The sequence below is a fragment of the Ricinus communis genome, chromosome 10 (assembly GCF_019578655.1).
Source record: "Ricinus communis isolate WT05 ecotype wild-type chromosome 10, ASM1957865v1, whole genome shotgun sequence".
Lineage (NCBI taxonomy): Eukaryota > Viridiplantae > Streptophyta > Magnoliopsida > Malpighiales > Euphorbiaceae > Ricinus > Ricinus communis.
The window spans coordinates 21,610,242-21,619,098 of NC_063265.1; the positions used below are offsets into that span (position 1 = coordinate 21,610,242).

General features: G+C 29.0%; 1 non-coding gene across 1 annotated transcript; it reads left to right on the forward strand.

The window, feature by feature from the left end:
• Window positions 1-4,592: 4,592 nt before the first annotated feature.
• Window positions 4,593-4,699, forward strand: LOC125368712. Its single transcript, XR_007214478.1, has one exon. It is a non-coding gene; the product is annotated as a small nucleolar RNA R71 (small nucleolar RNA).
• The last annotated feature ends 4,158 nt before the right edge of the window (window positions 4,700-8,857 follow it).

Genomic DNA, 8,857 nt, shown 5'->3' on the forward strand with positions numbered 1-8,857 from the left:
TTTCATGACTTATACAAAAAATTTTCAAAATCATTATTGAATACCAAAATCTTTAAAAGTGTTCATTAAATACATCGGCTTATTATTGATCGGTTCATTTTTCGATTTTTAAGAAACCGGCATGAAAGGCCTTCGAAAGTCTCGCAGGACATAATATTTTTATCTCAAAATTTAAGGACATTGGGTTATTTCTAATTATAAATTCCTCAATTAGTTTGTAGCTTTTCTTATGCGAGACTGTACTCACCTGAACAATTCCCTCAATTACGAGTCTCTTTCACGGTGGGTTTTGGCTTGTTCCCCTCAGATACAAGCCTATTGCACTTTGAGTACTACAATATTATAGGTGTAAATTACATTTACCTTACCGAGTGTTGGATCATATCAACATTTTGATACCTTCAAAAGTTTAATGATTACAAGTTTTTAATTTTATCTACACTTAAATAATTCCTTTAGATTCTTCAACTAGTCAATCCAGTTAAAGGATTTATAAAAAAAATAGTTATAATTGATTTTTAAATTTAATATTAATTATTAAACTGAACACAAATAAATATTTTCATTAAATTATTATAATTTTTTTTATTATATAATACTTTATTTTATTTTTAACAAAAAATAATTATCTTAGTAATTTTTAACTTCTTCTAATTTTCATTTAGCGCAATTTAATGGTAAGAATGTCAATTAGTAATTAATTTGATATCAATATTAATTTCATCTCAAATTAATAATATAATAGACCTAAAGATAAAAAAAGAATTTATTTGTTTTTAATATTTTTTAAGAAATTAAAATAATATAATAAATAATTGAAATAAAAATCATAAATGATAGTTTCATAAGAATATGAAATTTGCATATTTTATCAAAATAAAAGAAAATTAACTATATTAAACTCATAAATATCTTAAAATATGAAGAGATTAGTATGAAATTAATAAAGTATAGATATTGCCTAAAATGCCTAAAATTTTATTTTAACAAGGTAAAGAAATAATAATACTTTGTTAAACAGTTGCCTTAACTTGATAATAAAAATATATTTTTTAAAGTTCAATAATTAATATTAAGTTTAAGGACTAGACTAAACTTTTTCTTACTAATTAAGTCCTTTGATTAAGTTGACCAACTAAAAAAATCTAACCGAGTGACTTAATTATAGATGGAATCAATTTAGTAACCATCGAATTCAATTTTTAAATAAGAGGTATTAAAGTATTAGGTGAATCCTATGATACTTTGAAGAAGGTATTGTAGTTGAATTATATAAAATTAGTCTTGGCCACTCACAATTTATAGATTTTTTTATTTTTACTTTTACTTAACTTGTAAGTAGTAGAACAACTTACTTTTATTTTAATATTCTAAGAACTAAAATAGTATTAGTTCATTTCGAAAAAAAAAAGTATATTAATCTTTTTTTATTTTGGTGCGTCCTTTTCTTTTTCTAAAATTATTAATCATATATTTCATTAACAGTGGTTAAATTGAAGGTATTAGCTTATTTAATAAATAATTCTTTTATATGCATGTATTCTATTAGTTTACTATTTCTTTATTGATTTAAATAGTATGTATTTATTTTAGAATAATTATTGAAATTATTAAAAAATATGCATGTTTTATTTAAGTCCTAGTTTAGATTGTCTTAAAAGGGTTTAATATTAATGGCAGAATACATATAAGAGCACTCTAACTTGCACAAATAACCTATTGCCCCCGCCCTCCCTATAGTTGTACTTAAACCTATTAGGCACCTATAGTTGTGTAAATTGGAAATTATAAACATCTGGTAGCCTATGTGGCAGAATGCGTGTATTAAAAACGTGTTTGAGTGATTGAATTTAGAATATAACATCCAACGTGTACAGGTTATATCAACTTTCTCTTCTTTCTATTTATTTTCCTTTTTTTCTCATCATTTTTGGTGTTTACATTTCAAATCCTTTTTTCTTTATTTGTCTTTTTTTTCTTCTTCTTTGTCCTTTGGTGGCAGTTCTTCTTGGTTTATCAAACTCATCTAGGCAGTAATAGAGGACTTCAAATTCAACATAGGCCCTCAAAATTTTATATTTCCAGTGTGTATTTGTGGGGAAAATGTTGTTTTGAAGCATTCGTGGACTCTGTCTAACCTTGGTCGAAGGTTCTTTGGATTTAGAAAATAGAAGGTTTCTTTTAGGAACTTGGGTTGAACTTTGAAAAGGTTATTTCTTGTTTGATTTTTTTTATTTTGAGTATTTTGCTTGTTAATTATTGTAGATGGCAAGAGCATATGGATATTTCTTATAGTTCGATCCACTTATGCTTGAGCATGCAAGACATGTTATTTCTAGTTTGCTAAGAAGAGCTAAGATGGTTGAAGCTAAATGGGACAGAGCAAGATGTAAGGCAAAGGATTTGATTTTTGTTTTGATTTTGGGGGTACAATATTGGGTTTTAATGTATTGGTCTGAGGCAACTTGGTTGTTGTACAAGAACATATATGTTGTTTATTTTTGGTTGTATTAGGTTGTAATGACTTGACTAATTAAATGAAAGTTAGATCAATTCAGTTGATTAACTACAATTTAGTAGTTTCTTATCTTTAGCACTTGCATATATTATTAGTAAATAAGAGGAGAAAAAAAGAATTGGAAAGAAAATAGAGTAATTCATTCATTTCTCACTTTAAAGAAATGCCATAAGCAAGCCAAAATGTGGTTTTAATAAGTACATAAAACACTATAAGTCACTAGTGAAAAAGAACAAAGGTTTAAACAGGTTTTCTCCAAACAATTCTGTCTGAATGTAGAATTAAGAGGTTACAAGATACCACTAATAAAAAATAAGTTGTTGAAACACAACATAACAAGATGAAAGTTGTTCAAGCAATGTCTACAGCTTTCATGGTGGCCTAGGAACTTCTTTTTGTGGAGAATTTTGCAGTTGATGAAGTACTTATTTAGCTTAAATTAAAGCTTGCTTATGGTGTAGAAAAGTTATTAACAAATTCAAATTGTCTAGCACTTACATTTCTCTTGTTTTGTATTCCTTTTTTAGCACTTTGCTACTGAAGTTCTAGAACATTTCATTTCAACCCATGAGGTTTAAAACCTAAATCAACTGGTTAGGATGCATTCTTCAGGTTGCTTGGTGTTGTAATGACTCAACTGCTAGGTTGTCCTAGCTGTTATATTAATAGGAAAGACATATAAATATTATACAACAGGAAGACAATATTAGATATTAACTAAATGGTTGGTAGTGTACAAAAATAACAGCTTACACTATATAATGTAAAACTAGTGTTTGGATTGACATAACAACCAAACCTAAAAATTCTGCTTCTTTTATTAAGGATAGTTTCTATTGAACTAACACCAATTCCAGCACTTGAAGAAACACTCCTAACATCACTTGAAGAAACACTCCTATCAACGATTGAACTTCCAACACCCCTACTACCACTTATATTGCGTCTTCTAATACTCCTACTAGCACTTGTACTTTCTGAAGTAGCACCTCTACTAGGATTTGGTGACACATCTGAAGTCCCAACATTCCCACTAGTCTGTGCAATATGTAAAATTGGCAATTATAATTTTTTACATATATCAAATAAAAAACGCAAGAGTTCAAAATTTTATTATACCTCTGTTGCATTCAAAATTTCTCAAGCCTAAGATTAAGCTCTACTTTTTCTTCATTTTGCATGCTCTCCTTATTGATTAGCACTAATCCATCATTTTTAAGTGTACCTGCATAAGAAGAAGAATTCTTTTCAGTTTTCATAGCAATATTATCGACAATCTCACCTCTTTTAATAGTAGTAATGGAATTAGCTTGTTCAGGTTGACTTGATAGTTTCTCTTTATTGAGCTCTTCAAAAATTTGTGCCATTTGAGCTTGTAAGCATTTCATTGAAGCCTTAATAGAATTTGTCTTTTTCGCATTTCTCTCCATCCTATCATGGAAGCCATCATAAATGATTGAAGTATTTCTTTCAAACTTGGCTTTCTTTATTCATTAGATCGAAGAGTTTGATCTTGATCTTGAAAGAAAAGATTGGAGTCCTTTTGGAATTGAGAATATTGAACTTGATTTCGATTCTCAATAATTATGGTGGGTTTTGGGCATTGTATTTCCAAGAAGAATTTGGATGGTTTCTCCAATCTGTGTTATATATGTTGGAATAAGGGTCATTCAAAGGATGTATGAGTTGGTAAGAATCCATCAAATTTGTTTGGTCATACATATTTTCTCTGTAATTATTAAAAGATGAACAAACATTAGTATCATGACCATAAATACCATAATACCACATACCTCATTGTTTGGTGAGTTTTTTTGTTGAAGTAAGCATATTAACTTGCTTAGTCAATTCAGCCAATTGCATGGCCATCTCACTACTAGCTACTACTTCGTTTACTTCTACTCTTTTTGTCCTCACACTCTTTTATCGAGAATTGGCTCCTAACACCTCAAAGATAACATAAACTTCATCAGCTATCCTTTTTAACATAACACCCCCAGCTGCATTATCAACCATACATTAATATTTTTGTGTCAACCCATCATAAAATAATTTGTTGATTATTAGGAGTGGGAATCCATAGTGTGGGCATTACAATAAAAGTGATTTAAAGCGATCCCATGCTTCATGAAAAGATTCAGCATTCTTTTGATAAAAATTAGAAATTTCAAGTCTCAATTCTTTGGTCATTTGATGTAAACAAAATCTACTCATAAACTTCTGATAAACTTCATCCCAAGTTCTTAAAAAATTAGGAGGCAAGATTATTAACCAAGCCCTTATTCTTTCTTTCAATGAACAAAGGAAACACATCATTCTTAGTTGATCTTCATTTAATCCAGATAATAGGAAAGTATGAATTATAACATAAAATTCTCTAATGAATATTAATGCATCTTCACTGGGCAATACCATAAAATGAAGGAAGCATATTAAAATGAATGTTCTTTAGTTCATAATTCCTAGATGCATCACCTAGAACTATGCATGAAGTAATATTACTAATTATAGGCCGTGCATAATTTTTCATAGCCATTGGTCTTTCAGCTCATTTTTCTCTTAGTGGGTTTGCCATGATATAAACTTCTTTTGATTCTTCTTCTAGTTGTTTCTTGCTAGGCATACAAAAAAAAAAATTATATTAAAAAAAACTTAAAAATAAAATTTACAAACAAAACAAAAACACATAAACAATATAAATCACAAAATATAAAACAAACAAACAAAACAAAAGGATATAAACAAAATAAATCATAAAATATAAAGCAAACTAACAAACTCAGAACACTTTTGATAATCAATTAATATAATAAACTTGAACATAGTTCCCCAGCAACGGCGCCAACACTTGATACGTCTTTTTTAGTACTCGCAACTGCACGAACCGTTCCTATAGTAAGGGTAAGTTCACCATGAGGTCGATCTCTCAAGGAACTATGAGGCCACTTATTATAAAAACTAATTATCAACATAAAATAATAAAAGTAAATCTAAACACTCTAAATCAGTATGTTGAGAGAATAATATTCATAAAATAAAGTAACTAAATAATAATTAAACATGCAATGCAAATGCAAATGCTTATGATCTAAAACTATATGCTAAAGATAGTATTTAGTCTAGCCAATTACTTAGTAATCTCCTTATTTTACTTTAAGCCTAGATCTAATGAATAAGATGGTGATGTGCATTTTCCCTAAGTCACTCTAGCTAATGATGTAACCTAGGTTTCTTATACCAACATAGATTAAAGTAAAGATGATGTTTCCAATACTTTTAATCTAAAGATTTTCATAACAAATATTACTACTAGATTGATATGATGGTCAACCAATAATAATAGATGAAACTAATAAATATGCGAAGGTAAAGAAATCATTTATTAAATAAATAAATAATAAGATTCATACAAAAGTAAAAAGGCTAAACTAAACACTTATAAAAACTAGCCTAACATATTTAACCCAACGATCATGGTATTAAATAGAAAGATATAAAATAAGACTAAAAATTAAAGCTCTCTCTAGATCCGTGATTCTTTAAGTAGGAAGAAGATTAGTCCTCACTCTCTACTTCTTGAAAAGCTCCTTAGATCTTAAAAAGAGTAACGAAAACTAAGACTAAATGTTTATAAAGAATTGTAGAGAATTATGGAGAGAATAATGGTGGACAGGTGTAGAGAGCATATAGGAGAAAACTCTCCTCCAGAATTAGGTTTGCAAAGATATATATAGAGGAAAGTCTTCTAAATAAATCTCCCTAGAGATGTATACCTAATATAAGTCTATCTAATAAATAAGACTTTAACTATCTTTATCTCCACAAAATATTATCTGATAAATAGCTCTTAATATAAATCCTAATAATTATACAAAATGACTAAATTATCCCTTGAACATGCATCTTAATCTTGGGCATTGACATGAATATATGTCCAATTAAGTTTTTTTTTTTAATTTTTAGTTCTATATTTTTCTCTTTTGGCTAATATTATTTGAAAATAGACAATTAAACTTAAGTGAGATAAAAATACATATTTTTACCATATTATATATAGAAATATATCATTAAAACTCTAAAGTACCCTTAAATATCTACGTATAATTTGAACCGATCAGTAATATAACTAAATTACTTTTTAATAAAAAGAAAACATAATTTTTAAAGGAAGTCTTTCAATACAAAATAGAATCTTCAATGGTTTTGTGATAGACACTCTACACCATGTCTATAAACCAACTAAAATTCGAAGCAGGGAAGAATTGTCGTTCCCACTAACGATACAAAAGAAGTTTTATGATATGATTACTGAATGACCGAAGATTTAATTTTAATAATAAATCCACTAGTCAATACTCTAAACTACATGAATTTGCGATTAGCTGAATGAAGACAGAACAACGAGGTTCTCATGGGGACCCATATTGTCAATTTCTCAGAAGCCATAACTCTCTTTCTAATTCTCTCCTCAACTTTTTCAAACACAGCCACCTCTCACCCTTTTGATTTTCTTTTTGTGCAACCCAAATACCATTTGCCCATGAACAGCTATCTCCCACAACTACAACTTTGATTAGTATCATCACCATGCCATGATCATGATCATGATCATGGTCAAGATCAGGATCAGGATCAGGATCACGATCATTTAGACCATCGTACGTATGAAGTACTTTTCAGGAAGGATGGCATGTTTCTTTGTAGTACTTTCCTTGTAATGAAATATTGATGTTGAGATCGGTTATTGTGATGATTCTGTTAGCTCTTTCTCTGCTGCTGCTACCAGTGGTGCTGCCACCACTATCGCCGCCGCCGTTGTTGTTCTTGTTCATTCCAGTTTTTATTATGAGCCTTCTCATTTTCTTGGCCTTGTCCCCATCTCATGAACCCCATATTGCTGTCATCACTACTGTTTGATAACGGAACAAGAATCATTGATTCTTCCTCAATAATTGCTTTGCTTGAATGGCCATGTCTGAGTTCAAGAAAAGCATGTACATAGAGGATGACCAATGGAAAGGTAGCAAGCAAGAAAAGGTCAGATTTGTGTACATGTAAGTGTCTGGAATTTTCCTTTCTCCAAATAATCCAAGATCTGTACGTGAAATTGATTCTTTCTTTTCTATTTTATGTCTATATTTTGATTACACTGCAAGAAAGAAAGTATATGGATTGACCATGGTACCATCTTCTCAGTTTCTTTTTTCTTTTTTCTTTCTTTCAAGAAAAGAAAAGGATAAACATATAAATATCTAATTCATCTTTCAGAAGGAAATTTGATGAAGAATACATTATGATGATACAAAAAAGAAAAATGCATTATCATTTTGATAATAATATGAGGAATAAATCAAAATACTTTAGATAAATCCTCTCTCTATTATATTTTGATAAAGCAAACTGAAATTTCATATATATAGCTTTAGATAGGTTAGATAAAAAGAAATTTTATATATTCATATATTTGTAGACAGAAAAGGATTTAAAATTACTTCCTTTGTGGCTTATTAAGATTAGATCAATTTAAGGCCCAGAATATTTATGAAATAAATATATTTATAGCAAACTGCAAGATTCTCTAAGCCATCCCATTTGCTTCTTCACAAAGATTTGCCTAAGTTTTTTTTTTTTTTCTCTTTTCTTTAAGCTAAAAGAATTCATGGATAGAACTATATATGTCGATATTATATTATTATTATTATTATTATTCAATATGCCATTTCTCTCTGCTATCATGTCAAGGAGGAAAGATCTGGATTAAGTGAACTGATACTCTGTGGTTAAACTAGAAGGCAGCTGAGCTACAATGGCTTAATGCTGGCGGCAGAACAAATTAATGGAATTAGTTAACTATTTATTAGATATTATTTTCACATGGTTGCTAGGTTGTCTCATATATCATATGCATGTTAATTGGTAGGCCATTGTGTCAGTAGCAGATATTTATAAATAGTTAATTAGGGTAGAATGATGCACCCTAACTTACATTACAATCTAGTCCTTAAAACTATAAAGTTTTGTTATATTTTAGTCCTTAAACTATAATAGTATCTAATATTTTAGTCCCTCGACGGGGAGACTACTTTTCTAATTATGAAATTCTCTTAATTAATCTCTATATATTTACGACTAAATTTGTGCACATAAAAGGATTAAAAGATTTATCAAGTTGGCAAGATAGAAGCTCTCGTTACTATCCCAGTAGTGACCCCAATTCTTAGGTCACTGGTCAGTGTAGTTAAATTGAAAATTAAACTGAACTAGTGTAATATTAAAAGAATCTCCTTAAATTCTTTTGTAAGTTTGAGGTTTTGTGTTTTTATTTTCAATGTTTTTAAT